Source organism: Motacilla alba, chromosome 3 (genome assembly GCF_015832195.1).
Source record: "Motacilla alba alba isolate MOTALB_02 chromosome 3, Motacilla_alba_V1.0_pri, whole genome shotgun sequence".
Classification (NCBI taxonomy): domain Eukaryota; kingdom Metazoa; phylum Chordata; class Aves; order Passeriformes; family Motacillidae; genus Motacilla; species Motacilla alba.
Window position 1 is genome coordinate 82,178,756 of NC_052018.1, and position 15,155 is coordinate 82,193,910.

General features: G+C 39.0%; 1 protein-coding gene across 12 annotated transcripts in view; it reads left to right on the forward strand.

Annotated features, from left to right (window-relative positions):
* PLD5 (phospholipase D family member 5) overlaps positions 1-15,155 on the forward strand; it is a 180,032-nt gene that overhangs the window by 142,799 nt on the left and 22,078 nt on the right. The gene's annotated exons all lie outside the window — the stretch shown is intronic.

The following is a 15,155-nucleotide window of genomic DNA, read 5'->3' on the forward strand; positions in this document are numbered from 1 at the left end:
TTTCTAGTTCCTTGACCCAGTAGCTTATTATTTCTTAATAAAAGAAATTGTTTATATAAAAATTGTTACAATCCATAAGCTAACAAAACGTATCATATATTTCTTTTGTTCCATGACTCCCTCCAATAATTCCAGCAAAGCTTGAAAATGCATTTATCTCCTTAATTCTGCTAAGGAGCATGAGATTTGTAATACATATGAACATTTCTGGAGCTTTTTATACTAGCAGCATTTTTGGAAAAGTTTTATTCATGCATGGATAATTGAATCCAGTGGGCAAACAACTGTAATGGATTAGTTGAAACACTTCAGAAAAATACATTTATGTGCAACAAGTAATCAGCTCTTTGAAAATACTATTACTGAAAATTCCTGAAACAAGTAAAATTAATCCAGTTGTCTTCACTGGAAGTGAAATCAGGCAAATATTAGCTAGTCTTGTTGGCAAAAAAAAATAGTTTAAATAATGAATACTACCAGTACCAGGTAGTTGAGTGTATGTGTGAAGGTTAGTGATCAAATTTGAACCTTTAAGGTCTCAAAGTAGAAGCTTGCTGTTTGCTCTCTGAAATTGTGGGGTCTGACTGTAAACATCTGGCCTGAAGGGAAGTGGCTTGTCTGGGGTTCCAGGAGGAAGTGGTCTTGACACTAAGGAGGGAGACCCAAATAGAAAAATGTGAAGTTTCTGACTGTAGGAAAAGTCCTTAAAATGCGAGAGATCCTGGAGATTGGAGAGCTGTGGGTAAGATGGAAGCCAGGGGATGCACCAAAACCACTGGCTGGTGATGCCTGAGACAGGTGTGCAACCACGCAGCAGGGATGGACCCAATGTTCTGCTCAGCACCTGGGGCCAGCAGCCCCTTCCCTGCAGGAACAGAAGATATGGATGGACAGTGTGAAACTAATCAAGTAGTTGCAAAAGCTCCCATTGTGTTGTTTCTTAAACAAATCCCAATATCCAGATCCACCTCAGATAGTCATTTGCTCTCTCTTGCCTAGCATATCTTAAAAGCATTATCTCAAAAATTGCTGCTTAAATTTTCGTTCAGCTGACATTGAGGCAAAGTTCCTAAGCATGATTTTTTTCTCTTAGCTGTGTAAAAACTACTTGCGGAGGATTTTTGTTTCTAAGATGCTTCTTAAGTCCCATGTATTTTCTGGATTGTTCATTCTTCTGATCTTTTAAATTCAGATAAATTTAAGCTGAATGACCTCTAGACTTAATTTTTTTAAGTACCAAAAATGACCAGGTTGTAAAAATCACAGGATTTTTTTTATCCTTTTGAAGGATAAAAAAAACCCAACCAGGCTGGGGAACATACTTCTATAAGGACAAAAAAAAATAACCTAGTGCTGTTTTTCTCCTTTTCCCATTAATTTCATGTCTCTGTTGGATTCTTTGTGTGATTTGTTTTACCAATATAAGTAAGACTTCAGAAAGGCATTAATCTTAAATATCCATCAGGATTTCCTTGTCAGTTTCCTCTCCATCCTCTTCTTACTCTCTTGTTGTTAGAAGTTACAAACTGCTAATTTTATCTACCTAATTTAAGGCAACTGGGAAATTAGATAAACTGTCCCAACAGTTTTTGTCAGGTTACAAACAGAGACTGTTTAATCTGAGGAGTTAGGTTTTTATTTGATGCACCTAAGGTGTTAAATAAATACCCAAGGGGGCAAAAGTACTGTAGAAGTGAGATGTGACAGTGTGTGAATGAGAAACTCTCTGTGAGCCGTTTTTTTATGGTTATTAGTATTTAAAACATACTTGTCTCATTAGTATTGAGTCCTAGAGCACATGAAAATTGCAGCAATTATGAATTTTTCAGTTACATTTGAAGGATAAGGAAAAAGTTGCCCAGTTCATTTATTCTGTTAATAATTCAGTTGAATCAGCAGTCAAATTAGCTGAGATGGAGAGCTATGAGAATTATTCAAAAAAAGATCTATTAAGCATCTGTAGATATGGTAGATAAACTAAGTTTTGTCTTTCACAATAAATATGAATAATCAAGTGCATGCTTACAGTGAAAGTGTATTGGATTCTGAAATTTGTGAAATCAATAAGCCTATACTCTCTAGAAAACAAACAAAAAGGTATGGGAAAAAAGGGAGGGAGGAAACCCCCAAAACTTAAGTTGGTCAAAAGAAAGACATTTTCTTTGTGTCCATTTTAAGCAAAAACTGATGAGCCAATATTTGATTTGTTTTTGTATGAGTCTGTTTTTTGAACTAAGCTGTAGGAGGGCTTGCAGCAGGATGTCTCCAAGAGTGCTTGGAATGTGTCTGCTTTTCTTGCCTGTTATCACCAGACAGCACAGAACTGGTTTGAGAAATTATGGGGGTTTCAGTTGAGTTGTTCAGGCTGCCCTTCCTGAAACATAGAAAAAAGGAGACAAAGGCAGCAGTCTGAATTCATCTGTACCATCTTCTCCTCTAATCTTTTGTAACAAAAAGACTGATAAAGCCCAAACTCTTTCTCATCCTACTCTGAAATTACAAAAGTTGGTAACATATGGTATGTCAGGTATTAAGAGCTGCATCTGAAGGAGGAGGTTTGGGGCAGTTTATGTTTCTGGGAATACTAGAGGAGCAATCCTTTCATTGATTGTGGTGGGTAAAATCAATTGGAAGCAATCCACATGATTCTTTACTCAAAATTCTCATCCCAGTTATATTGATGATACTCATAAGGAGGAGATACAGCTCAAAGGCCACACTTAGCAAGGGAAAAAACTCACCTCAGGATTATCCCTTCTCTTGGTCTTCATTTCTGGGGATATGGATTCTAATAAAAACTTTCCCAAAATTCAAAAATCTCTGTAATGCTTCCAAGGGGAAAATGCAACCTGTATTTCTTTTTATATATCTCTTCCAGGGAAAGGGGAATGATGATTTCCTCAAATTATGTCATCAAACACTGTATTTTCTATTTATTTGTTGGAAAAACATTGCCCTCCAATAAAACCAATATGTAATAAATACTGGATTTCTATATAACTCAAAAATACATTATGATAATCTTATTTGTTTCCAGCTTCCCCAAAATCTTGCCGTAGCAGAGCCACCTCTCAAAACTGATCACTGAGATAAGATCTGCACATTTGCAATTTCTATTGATGATCTTTACAGAACTCATTGAGCAAAAGCAGTCTGTAATCAGTCAGTGGTCTCTCTGAATTTTATCTGAGTCTCTTGAAGTTATGTAATGGTGCAGCTGGTACTTTTGAGATAAGATATTTTGTCTGACAGTAGAATTCCATTTTTTCAGTCTAGTAAAAGTTATATTGAGAGTTTCCATTTGATACCATGTTGTGCTGGTATGAATTACAGATTTGTCCCTAATGTGCGCTTTGTCAGTGTTTCCCATCTTCTTCTAATAATTTGCTTAATTTTCTTACTGTCCCAGTGGTGTTCAGTATGATATTGCTATTAAACTGAACACAGTCTCAAGTGTCCTCTAACATGAAACAAGGCTCTTTCAACTTCGTTGTCCACTGAGGTTCAATCAAGCTCAGATGGGTAAATACTAGGCTGAAAGTACAGGCAAAATAATACTGGTATATTCTATCTAAATTCATATTTCTGGGTTAATACATCTCTCTTACATAGGACAGAAAGTATCTCTTTCTAAAAAGTTTTGATATGCTGTTACCCATGTGATCCAATCCTTAAAAAAAAATCTTCATGGGTTTTCTGTCTATGCGATCATCTCCTGAGCTAGTTAATATTTTAAAGATAACAGAAAAGTGCAACCCAGATCTTCAAGCATAGGTAAATGAGGCAATATGGGAAATGAGGAGGCATAGGGATGTATTACAGAGCTGTATTGACAATTACTTTTTTAGTAATGTATTGCTTAAACTATTTATCACTTTTTTTTCTATTTCCTGCTGCATAGAAATCTAATTGTATTGTCAGAACTTTGCTATGTTGCTATTACAGCTTGTCCTTCAAAGGAAAAGTTGAAAATATTTTTATTATTTTCACTAAGAGCTTTTGGCTAGGATTTTTATCTTTGACCAAATCTAGAGCACTTTAGTGACTGATACATATCTCCAAAATTGCAGCTTTTCTATTTTCTTTCCTCTTTTTCTTTTTTTGGTTTTTTTTTTTTTATTTCTTTTTGTGTTTTTGTTTTGTTTTGTTTTGTTTTGTTTTTTGTTTGGTTGGGTTTTTTTGTTTTGGTTTGGTTTGGTTTGGTTTTGTTTTTGGTTTTTTTGGGGTTGTTTTGTCCCCCAGAAGTTAGGGTACTGGGAGAAGATGGTCTTGAGCAGATCTCACAGCATGCATTTATCACGGTATAAAGTTCCCATTTTTGGAAGTAGAATGTTTTGTTTGATTCTTTAACTGAAATTTTTTAACTGTTTTTTTTCTCGGTTACATCCAGTAAATCCGGACAGTCAGTGTTGCTCATTATGCTCACTCTGCTTGAAATTTAGTACCTATGCATCCAGTATTTACAAATAAATACCAGTGAAGCAAAAGGACTGTTTGTCTCTTGCTCACCATTGTTGTGCACTGTTCACAGAGGGCTGGTTAAAACTGGGCAGGAATGCGGTAATGTGGCTGTTCCACTGTGCCTTGTGCGTGCTTCATTGCTGCCTGGTGGTGCCATTGGTTCCTCCTCACTGCTGTGGGCTTCTGGTTGTGTGATTTACTGACTAAAAACAGCATGGGATCTATATCTTCACCTAGCAGTTGAAGCCAGAATGTCCTCTCAGCTTGGCTAGTTTCTCTAGGTGCAGTGCTGATTCCCAGCTCTGAGGAACTCAGAATTTATTCCCCTTTGTCATACTTCTCCCACTGTTGTGCTCCATTCTCACATGCACCAATGTATCATCTGCATTATGTGTCTGTATTTAGTGTAGAAGAGGGCAAAATACATCAACAGATTGTTGCATGTTTTCATTTGATTTCTGTTGACTGTAGGAATATGCTCATCACTCTGTTTCTGACCTTTGAAATTACAGATCTTGTCTTTTTGATTTTTGGTTGGTTTTTTCAGTTGCTCTGAAAGTTCTGTGAAATAGGTTTATCTACTGTTGAAATAATCAATAGTAAATTGAAAATCAGTATGTAATGAACCTTCAGAGCAAAATGATGGAATATCTGGTTTGAACAGATAAACTGACTTCTTTCCAAAGCAGCACGGCATTTTCAGGTAACTGGGTACCTGAATATTGCTGATTGCCAGGCTTAATGTGAGTAGATTTAGATTGGATTTTAGGAAGAAATTCTGTACTGTGAGGACAGCGAGGCACTGGAACAGGTTGGCCCAGAGAAATTGTGAATACTCCATCCCTGGAAATGTTCAAGGACAGGTTGGATGGATTGCCCTGAGCAATCTGGTCTAGTGGATGGCATCCCTGACTATAGCAGGGGGTTGGAATAGATGATCTTTATGGACATTTTGAATACAAACCATTCTGTGATTCTATTTTCTTCTCATCTTTTTTTTTTTTTTTTAGTTGCTCTGGGAGTCCTGTGAACAGGTTTACCTGCTGTTGGAGTAATCAAGAGTAGATTGTAAATCAATAAATAATAAGCCTGCAGAGCAAAATTATGGAATATCCATTTTGAATTGATAAACTGACTTCTTTCTAAAGCAACATGGCATATTCAGGTAGCTGGATCTCCAAAACCCAAAGGAAAATAGAAGGTTCTTTCTCCAGTAAAACTAACCTCATAATAATTTGCTTACTTTTTAATACTTGCCATACCATTACTATGTCTTAATTAAGAGTCGGATGTTGCAAAGAGAGTGTGATTGGTTCTGGTTTATTACTGGTCCCTCAGATACTTGACAAATAATATCAGTTTACTACCATTATCAGACCTGAGGATTTTGGATGGGTTCTAAAAGTGTTAAGTGAAGGTATGCAGGAATTTGCTGCCAGAGCACAAACTGTACACCACTGCACACAGGATAGAAAATCATCCACAAAAGTGTGTGCAAAAAAGGAGATAGCTTTTAAAACCTCTTCTGCTATCTTGAAGCAAATACTGGTGAATAGACAGCCCTGGTGAGGTGTGCTTGCACGAGTCTATGGCCTAGGGATAAGGCAGAGTAGCCTAAGAGTTAAGTTGTTGAAATTTGTAAAAACTGTTTGAGAGGACCTCCCAGAAACTGCATCACAAGTAGTTGTGATGTCACCTGGCAGTTGTCTTACCTTAAAAAAAAAAAAAAAAAAGACATTGGTCACAGAGATTGTTTCTAGGCACATCTCTGTAAAGCCTGTTTGCAGCGATCTACCCAGGGGTAGTCTGAAATAGCTATTAAATTAAACTACATTGATATAAAAAAAGCAGTAAATCCACCACTTTCCAAAAAATTTGATTTATCTTATGCTGAAATAAAACTTGTTTGTTAAGCCCTAGCTGAATCTCTGATGGGGGAGCTAATGCACCACAGTCTATTCTGTCATCTTTCGCAAGAATTTGCTGGCAACTAATCTTGGTCAGTGATGTTGACAAATGGAGGCAGGTTCCTCTCAGAGGGATTTAGTTATTAGCATACCCCATCAGATCAATCTTGTTCAACTAAACAATTAAAATAACAACATTAAAATAATCATGAAAGTGTATTCCCAATATGTGATTCCACCCACGCACACACACTTTGATATTGCACAGATGACACTTCCCCCCCTAGAAAAATGTCTTCATTCAGAGCTGCCTCAACTCCAAAAGGTTCCCAGATGGAGCCCAGTCACCTTCTGCTTGAAAGTTTGAATCCTTTCATGGAAAACTGGATTTGGTATTGTCCTGTGAAAAAGACACACAGTAAATCAGGCTGAAATACCATGGCATAAATCTCCCATGAGTCGGAGTAAGGAAGGACAATCATTTCAGTCATTTTATAAAAGACAAATGATTCTGCAGTTCAGAATAAAATCTCATCTTTCTATACCCATAAGTCATCAAGCAGAACAAAATAGATTCTGACAAAGCATTCCTTTCATATGAATGTGCAGCATTAATGTCATCACTAACCTTTTCAGATTTTGATACTGTCGTCATAAACATCAAGGCCTGGTTTAGAAGTCATCATGCAGTCACCTTTCTTAACTTTTCTAAGTAAACAGCAGTCATCAAAACAGTGAAGTCATTGATGTTTCCCTGGAACTGCTCAGTGGAAAACTCTTAATCCCTGGATGAGGGAGGTGTTTTGGGCAGGCAGCCCCTGCAAACGGAGTTGTTAAGTGTGTCTTCAGAGAACTGTGGAAGTCATAGGAATTGTGATACTGGACAGGCAACTTTTTCTAATCAGTAAGATGAATTCCTAAGCATTTCTTTCAAATGTAGTGCTAGAGCACCTCACAAGATATAGCTGAGGAAACTCACCCTGTTTAGCCTGGTGAAGAGATAACTGAGAGGGGATTTCATCGTCTCTAAGTATCTCAAGGCAGTGTGTTGAGGATGGAGCCAGGTTCTGCGTGGTGGTGCCAAGCAATGGGACAAGATGCAATGGCCAGAAACTGATGCACAGGAAGCTCCACCTGAATATGAGGAAGAACTTTGCTGTGTGGGTGTCTGTGCAGTGGAGCAGATTGTCCAGAGAGGTTGTGGTGTCTTCATCACTGGAGGTATTCAAGAACTGTCTGGGTGCCATCCTGTGCAATATGCTCTAGGATGACCCTGGTGGGAGGGAGGCTAGACTAGATAATCTCCAGTGGGTCCTTTCAGCTTTACGCAGTCTGTCATTCTGTGTTCCCAATTGTACTGGTAAAGTCAGGAGGCAGAAATACGATGTATTAATTTAACTACAAGTTCTATTCCTAAGGGCCTATATCGGGATTGTATCTTTACAAGAGAAATTGCTTCCATGTTGAAGCAGCCAGAAACCTCACAAATATCTAAGATGGTTACTCAAGAAAAAAGGACAGAGAGCACAGTGGATTTCTAAAATAGATTTTCATATTGACTAGCCATTGTTCTGGGGCTGCCTGTGTACCATTTGGCTGAACTGCCTTATGTATCTAAACTGCTTGGATTTCTAGCTTACCTCAAGGTCCTGTACACTGAATTTAATCAAGGCTCAGTAAAAAATTAATTGGTTACACCAAGAAAATATGTTTCTGATTCTGATCAGGTAGTCTGGTAAAGCTCAAGAGTTACAGCAATAATTCATATGCAATGTCATTGTTCCATTTTGTGTCCCCAGCATGCCTGTTACCAATCTCTATTCAGTTTGCAAAAGAAAAACCCACTGTGTGTGTCAGTAACGTTATAAATAATGCATCCAATTAGTCAACTACATGCTGTTGCATTTCCCTGAAGGCCATGGATCTGAAAGCCCCGAAGAAACTGTGTGCTTTGAGAGAAATGTTTAGACATAAACATCATAAATACTGTCCTTACTCTGAGATCAGCCCTTTGCACTCTCCTCTCTCTGTAGCGCAGCAGAAGACGTGTGCAGGCTGCCCTTTGCAGCATTGCATAGCACGAGAACAAATACTAAGGGCTCGTGCTGTGATTTCCTGCTGCGTGAAGAGACTGTGAGATAAGGGCTGACAGGACAGGCTCTGGTGCAGGGAAGATGAAACTTCAGGGAGGTACACACATGTAGGGGGTGAAGGAGAGTCCAGCCCTTTTCAGAAGCTGGCAGGGTCTTTCACTTCACCTGTTAAGTTTTCTTATGGTTCCACTGGAGAAGGGAATTTTTTAATGTCATGTGAATGACACCAAGACTGAAATGTGATGCAGCTTGCCAGCAGTGAGATGGGAGGCCAACATAACATGATCCTTTTCTTTCCAACTTGCACTTTTCTTTGACAAAAGGAACAAAACTGTTTCAAATGAGAAACAGAATCAAATTAGAATTCACATTAATTAGATTTCCTGCAGTAAAACAAGAAATAAACATGATCGTGGAAAAATATTTTCTTGCAGTTGCAAGCTTCCATTTCCCCTAAAGAAGACACTTGTGCCTGTTTTGAGGGGGTAATGAAACTATAAACTGAAAATTCATTTGAAAATTATAAATTAGGCTGTGATTATGCCAAGTGATATTAATTATGCTGATAGATTATATGGCAATGAATTTTTAACTGATTCAGTTCTGCCTTCTGGCTTGCTCTGACAATTAGTCATGTGTCAGGCTTGGTTTGTTAGTGAGCTTAAACAAGAGCAGTAAAAAGCCCAAGCTTGCACTCACAATTCTGTGGTAGGGTTTATGTGGTTTAAACAAACTATATTTGAATTTTTTCTGCAAACAAATTTATTTTTGCTAAGTTTTTCCTATCAATAGAACAGATGGCTGAAAAAGAAAAATCATAGTGGGGCTTCTTTCTAACGTGATGAGGACACAGGGGATTTCTGCTTTTCTGCTTTGAATATGCATTGATACCTCTTCATCACAAAATTCTTTAGAAAACAACACCATTTTAAAATAAGCCCCTCTTCTGCTTGGGTGCTTAACTTGCTTTGTGTCTCAGCAGCAGTACTTTTCAGCAGAAATGAAATGCTAAGCCTATCTTTTTTTCTCAGCATGGTTTTCTTGAGATCAGGGTGCTATGAAAAATAATGGTGTGGCTGAAGTGGAAATTAGTAGAGCATCACAATGCAGTTTTGTGTTCTTTGCCTGTGGACCATTGAAAAAAAGAAGGGAATACAAAAATTAGCAGCTCATCAAAGATCCTCTCTGCCTTATCATAGCAGCTTTTTGTCATTAGATAATATTACTAAAAATAACATATGAAGTTGTAACTTCTTGGGACTTTTATTCTGCATGATCTACAGCTCCAAATCTATCAAATGTACTTTCTAAAGGTGAGAATTAAAGACCAGTGGACTGCTGGTGGCTGACAATTCAAATTTATCAGCTTCAGTGGTACAGTCAGTCCATTTACACCACTTCCTTTCCTTTGGTGAAAACTTGTCATGGTTTTATACTGACATTCAGTGCCAATGCTGGGTGCACTCTCTATCAAATACGTCACCTTTTCTGGGTCACATGCTAACAATTATTTCCAGCACAGTGGCTTGAGTGACAGTTTTCCATTTTCAGTGATGAGATTGAGTTCCTGGCTCAGGTTGAAATTTCATTTTTTTGTCAAGTGGAAGGGCTTTTTTTTTCTAGTTCATTAGAAATTCTACCAGCAATTATTTTCAAATTACTTAAAACCTACATGATAGAAAATTAACCTTTAGCCTTAGATGACAGAAATGTAAAACCTACAAAACTGTAAGACATAGGCCAGGCACAAGAGAGATCCAAGTGCAAGATTCACAAGGTGATTAATTTGAGAATGGTTCAGAGCTGAATGAAAGATTTTTAAAAATACCATTGACTGAATAAAAGTGTCTATAGAAAACAGGAAAGTTGTACAATTAAACAATGAAACAGTTAATCTCAAAATTTTATCTATTTCTGTAAGTAATATTCAAAAGCAATTTGTGGTTGTCAAAATAACAGGGAATTCAAGTAAAAACATTTATTGTGCCCTAGATGATTTCTGACATTCAAAGATGCTGTTAATTTAGATTTATTCACTTTCCAATAGTTTAAGCTAGACAGGGTTTTATTAACTTCCTGAGAAAACAGTGGTTTCCAATTAGTATTAATGTTTTCTGTTTAGTATTTCCCAATATCAATGTAGCTCCCATCTTCTTAGCAAAGGAAAAGAAAAAGTGGAACTTGGAGCAGAAGCAGGACTGTTCCGGATTTGGATTTCACTGAATTACTTTTAATTTTAACGTAACAAAGAGTGAAGTCTCTATACCTTATCACTAGCCAAGCAGAGAAGGAGATTTTTGTCTCAGGAATGTAAGGGTAGGTTCCAGTCTCTAGTGAAGTGTTAGCTGAGGCGCATCCTTTTGCTGTTGTGGTGGACTGTAATACCTGCAGAGGCTTTGTGAGAGAGGGGCCAGGCAGTGCTACAGCCTTCTCAGCTTGTTCAGCTTCAGGTTGCACATTTGGGTTACATCAAAACTGGGCTGCCTGAATGGGGTCGTTACACCGAGTGCATTTGTGATGAGCACTACTCCTGTCAGCCTCTTCCAGCAAAATGTGCTACAGCAGTCACAGCAAACAACTCTGCACAGAGAAACACTTTTTACCTTTTTCAAATCTCTGACTCTCTCTCTCTGTTGATGGTCACTCCCATCAGAATGCCCTTCTCCTCCTGCCCTGCTGCCACAGGCCACCCCTCAGCTGTCACCTGTGCCTGGCGTGGGATGGGCACACATATCTGAGCAGCAGATATTGGTAAAGAGAGGTGAAGAATAGCTGCACAGAGGCAGCCTTCAGTGTGCTATGTATGATTGGGGAATATTCACTCAGTATTAAAGGATACCATGTGAAAACATAAGGGAGGTCTGCAGTAAGGATCAGGTAAGCCTGATAATGAAAAAGAAAGTATGTTTGGAGTGCGGGGTAACTGGATAATTAGAGCATATTTTATGAAAAGATTAGTGTACCAGTGTAAATATCTGTGATTTGTCTTAAGCTGATAATGAATACATTGTATATTACTTTGATTTAGAAGCTATTGAAATCTTAGGCTTTAGTAATTGATTTATCAGTATAGAGTGCTTTTTGTTACTGCATTAGTTTACCTTGTGATTCTAGCTTTGCTCAGTCATTCATTTAGAAACTCGTCTTTAAAAAAATCAGAGGCTCAAATGCACAATTAAATACATTTTCAAACACAGGCAAATGACAGATGCATACACTATCCTGTATGCCAAAAGTCTACTTTAGTAAATTTTGGGTGCAATAGGTTACCTGTAGTTAATCCAGAGTTTCTAGAGCACAGGCCATGGATTCCTGGCATCTGCCAGTGGCCAGAGCTTTTGGGCAAGTAGCAATTCATGCCTGAGGAGAGCTGCCCGTTGTTTACAGGATCAGGTTTGAGTGTGAACAGCTACTAAAAACTTTTTCTTTAAGCAAGGGGTTTTCTAAAGCTTCCTGCTACAATTGCCACAACTCAGATATTGCAAGCTGTGAACCAGATTGTGTCACTCTTATGTAGGTCAAATAGTACCTTGCCTACACAGCGGGGTTGTCTCTCAGAGTGTAGCTCAAGGTAAATATAAAATGAGCTGTCTGGTCTGCACAGTGCAGGGTAAGGACACATTGAACACCCTCTCTGGCCCGTGACCCAAAGGTACCTGAAAAGTCATGCTGACTCTGTTTCTCAGCTCTGTAGGAGTCTTACAGAGCTCTGTGTTCACAGCCTGGGTTGTTCAGGTACTTTTCCCATGTTTTTTCTTCCTTTTGCATAGGATGCCTATGAATGCACATGGAAGAAGAATAAGCAAAAATTCCTGTTTGTGAATGCTGCTTTTTGTCCAATTTAGCAAGAAATTCCTCCTCTTGTCATAAAAAATACTATTTTTCTATCTAGGTCGTATTTATTACTTTTCATAGCTTGACTGAGTTCTGTAGTTAGAGTATCATTGTACAGTGGGAGGAAACTACATTTCTTAAGCCAAGTATAATTATTCACTTTTCTAGTGCTTTAAGAAAGCCCTCATTGGCAAGGAAGTCAAACAGTAATTTGGTAGTCTATAAGAGTTGCTCTACACAAATGCAAATGGCACGGGGAAAAACAAGGAAAACCAGCTACTATATTTTCCATTCTTTGATTAGAGCATGCATGGTAGTGCTTAACAAAGAGGAGAAGAAACCTGCTCAAGAGAGGACACTAAATTCCCTGTGCAGATAACCATTCCTTTCCCCAGTCCCTGGCACATGCCCTGGAAATGTCACTCACAAGCAACTGTACAACTTTAGCTTCCAAAAACTTTTGTTCCATTTTGAGGTGTTCAATTCGTGACTCCATATTTTCATTTCACATTTGTCTTCCTTAGTTTCATTAAGCTTTTGATTTTTTGAGATCTTCTTCACTTTAATTTTTAGTGACATTTTCATTACTGTATTAATTGCTCTTAAAACGCAGGATGGAGAAATACTTCCCTTGCCTGAAGAGCTCCTGCCCTGAAGGGTTTTACCTTAACAGATACCTCAAATGATGCTTAGCTGAAGGTTTCCATGATGACAAGTCAGGGAGCAACACTCAGATTTTGATTCTTACAATATAGATGGTTTTTTCTGCTTCTCCTCTGAGACTGCTAAAAAAAAAGTCTGTAATGACAGCAGCTCTCAAACAGAAGAGAGTCTTTTCCCTTATCTAGATGTCATACCACTTCATACTAAATCTGGCACTACCAGATTTCTGCTGCCCCCTATGCCTCCAGGATTATAAGGCTTCATGATTAATAGGAAGAAGAGCAGTTTCTCCTCACCTCAGAGTATGAGAGTAAAACTAGGCTCAGTGTAGAAGGTGCTTCTGTAGCAGGTGTTTTTTTGGCTCCAAACTTACTGGGGCTGTTACACCTGAAGGGAGACAGGTGGGGCTTTACTATGTACATATATTGTTTGCATTTCAAGGGGATGTATCACACCTAAGCTGAGAGGGTCACAAAGTGACAGGCTGACATCTAAACCGGTTTCTTAAGAAAATTCGGTTTGCGCAACAAGCATCAGAGGCCCTGTCTGCCCTTTTCCTATAGCTTTCAATTTACTGTTCAGGTTGAGTTAAATTTGAACTTAAGTTTATAAAAGCTTAATGAAAACAGGCAACAGACGATATCTGTGTTTTCCCAGCGAGGGAGAGGAGCCCTGCCTCTATCATGTATTAGGGAATCCCCGTGGGGAAAAGCTTCAGAAGCAGGAAGAGCTTTGATCAGTGCTTTGAGAAGCCAGCCGCAAGATGCAACACCTTGGGAAGGCAGCGTTCATTACTGCGCTGGAACCACATCTCTGGGTGGCTTCATTGCAGCCCGTGGTTTGAGCCTATTCCCTGCGGGCGGAGGAGCAGCCGGGCTCCCGCAGGAGCTCCGGGAAGGGTCGGGTCCCTGCGCCCCCCGTGCCTAATGCTTCCTTTGGCACTCCGGCTAGGTGGTGATCTGTGAAGGTGGCATTTAACAAAACCCATTAGTGCCCCTGGCTTCCTCCCTATCTCTACATGAGGAACCACTTAGGCAGAAGGGCAATCTCTTAATTCACGGGGAGGGGACGCACTGCAGGCACTCCTGTTGCGAGGAGAGTTGCTCACGCAGATGCAATCCTGGCAGCTTCTGGTGTGCAGTGAGGACCCTTTCATCTTTACTTTTAATAGAAGAGATAAAGTGGAATGGTAATAATGGGACTGATAAATGAAAGGAAAACTGTAACCACATAATTATGTCAGAATCAACTAACAGCCATGAAAAGCCGATTAAACCACATTATGCAGATAGATGTAACAGAGTACTATTAGCAAGTCCTCTGCAATGGCATGCCTGGCAATTAAGCGAGCTGTATTGGCAGCACACAGTGAAAACAGTGCTAATGTATAGTTAAAAATATTTGGAGACAAATAGTGCCCAGACTATGGGGACAGCCTAGAGCTGAATACAGGAGCATCCTCAAAGATACCCACACCCAAGGGAAAAATTAAAGACGTTATTCCAAATAGATTCTTCAGCTAGGATGTTTGTCATATTTATATTTAGCATCAAAAATAATTTACTGGCTTATCTAGAAATGAAAGGCTGCAGTGCAGTATGTCTGTTTTTTCCAACTCTCTGCAAATTTCAGGTTGTGCAGGCTAACAGATTAAAGAAGCTTGCAGAAATATTCTGATTTAGGTAGCAATAATATGAGGTCTTGTTCCTGTGGTTACAACTATTTGGCAAATATTTAGGAATGAGATAGCTCAGTGTTGTGTATTCTTAGGGATGTGGTATTTCCAGGTCGGGTACATGAAGAATGTGTCACCCACAGAATTTCCTTCTCACTGGAGGATTGGTGTTTGTTGTTTCTGCTCACCCACACTTGAAAGAGTCAAGGTTCAATTCTATCCTTCACTTTCCCTCTGCCCACTCCTGCAGAGTTGTTCTCATCTGCAGTCAGGGAGAATTGCACTGGAACAAGCTCTGAGATATCATCAGTGCAGGGTTCAGAGTTCCCACAGGCTTTACAGAAAGATAGGCTTGTACGAGAAACTAGTCCATGTAACTGTGGAAATCTCATCTAAGGGAATAACATCAGTGGGAATATTTTGGATTGAAAGGGTAAGCATGCTGGAGAGTTCATATTACCCTTATTTTCTTCATCGTGCCAAGCAGACTTCTCAGGCATGCTACCAAAAGAGTTTGCCTGC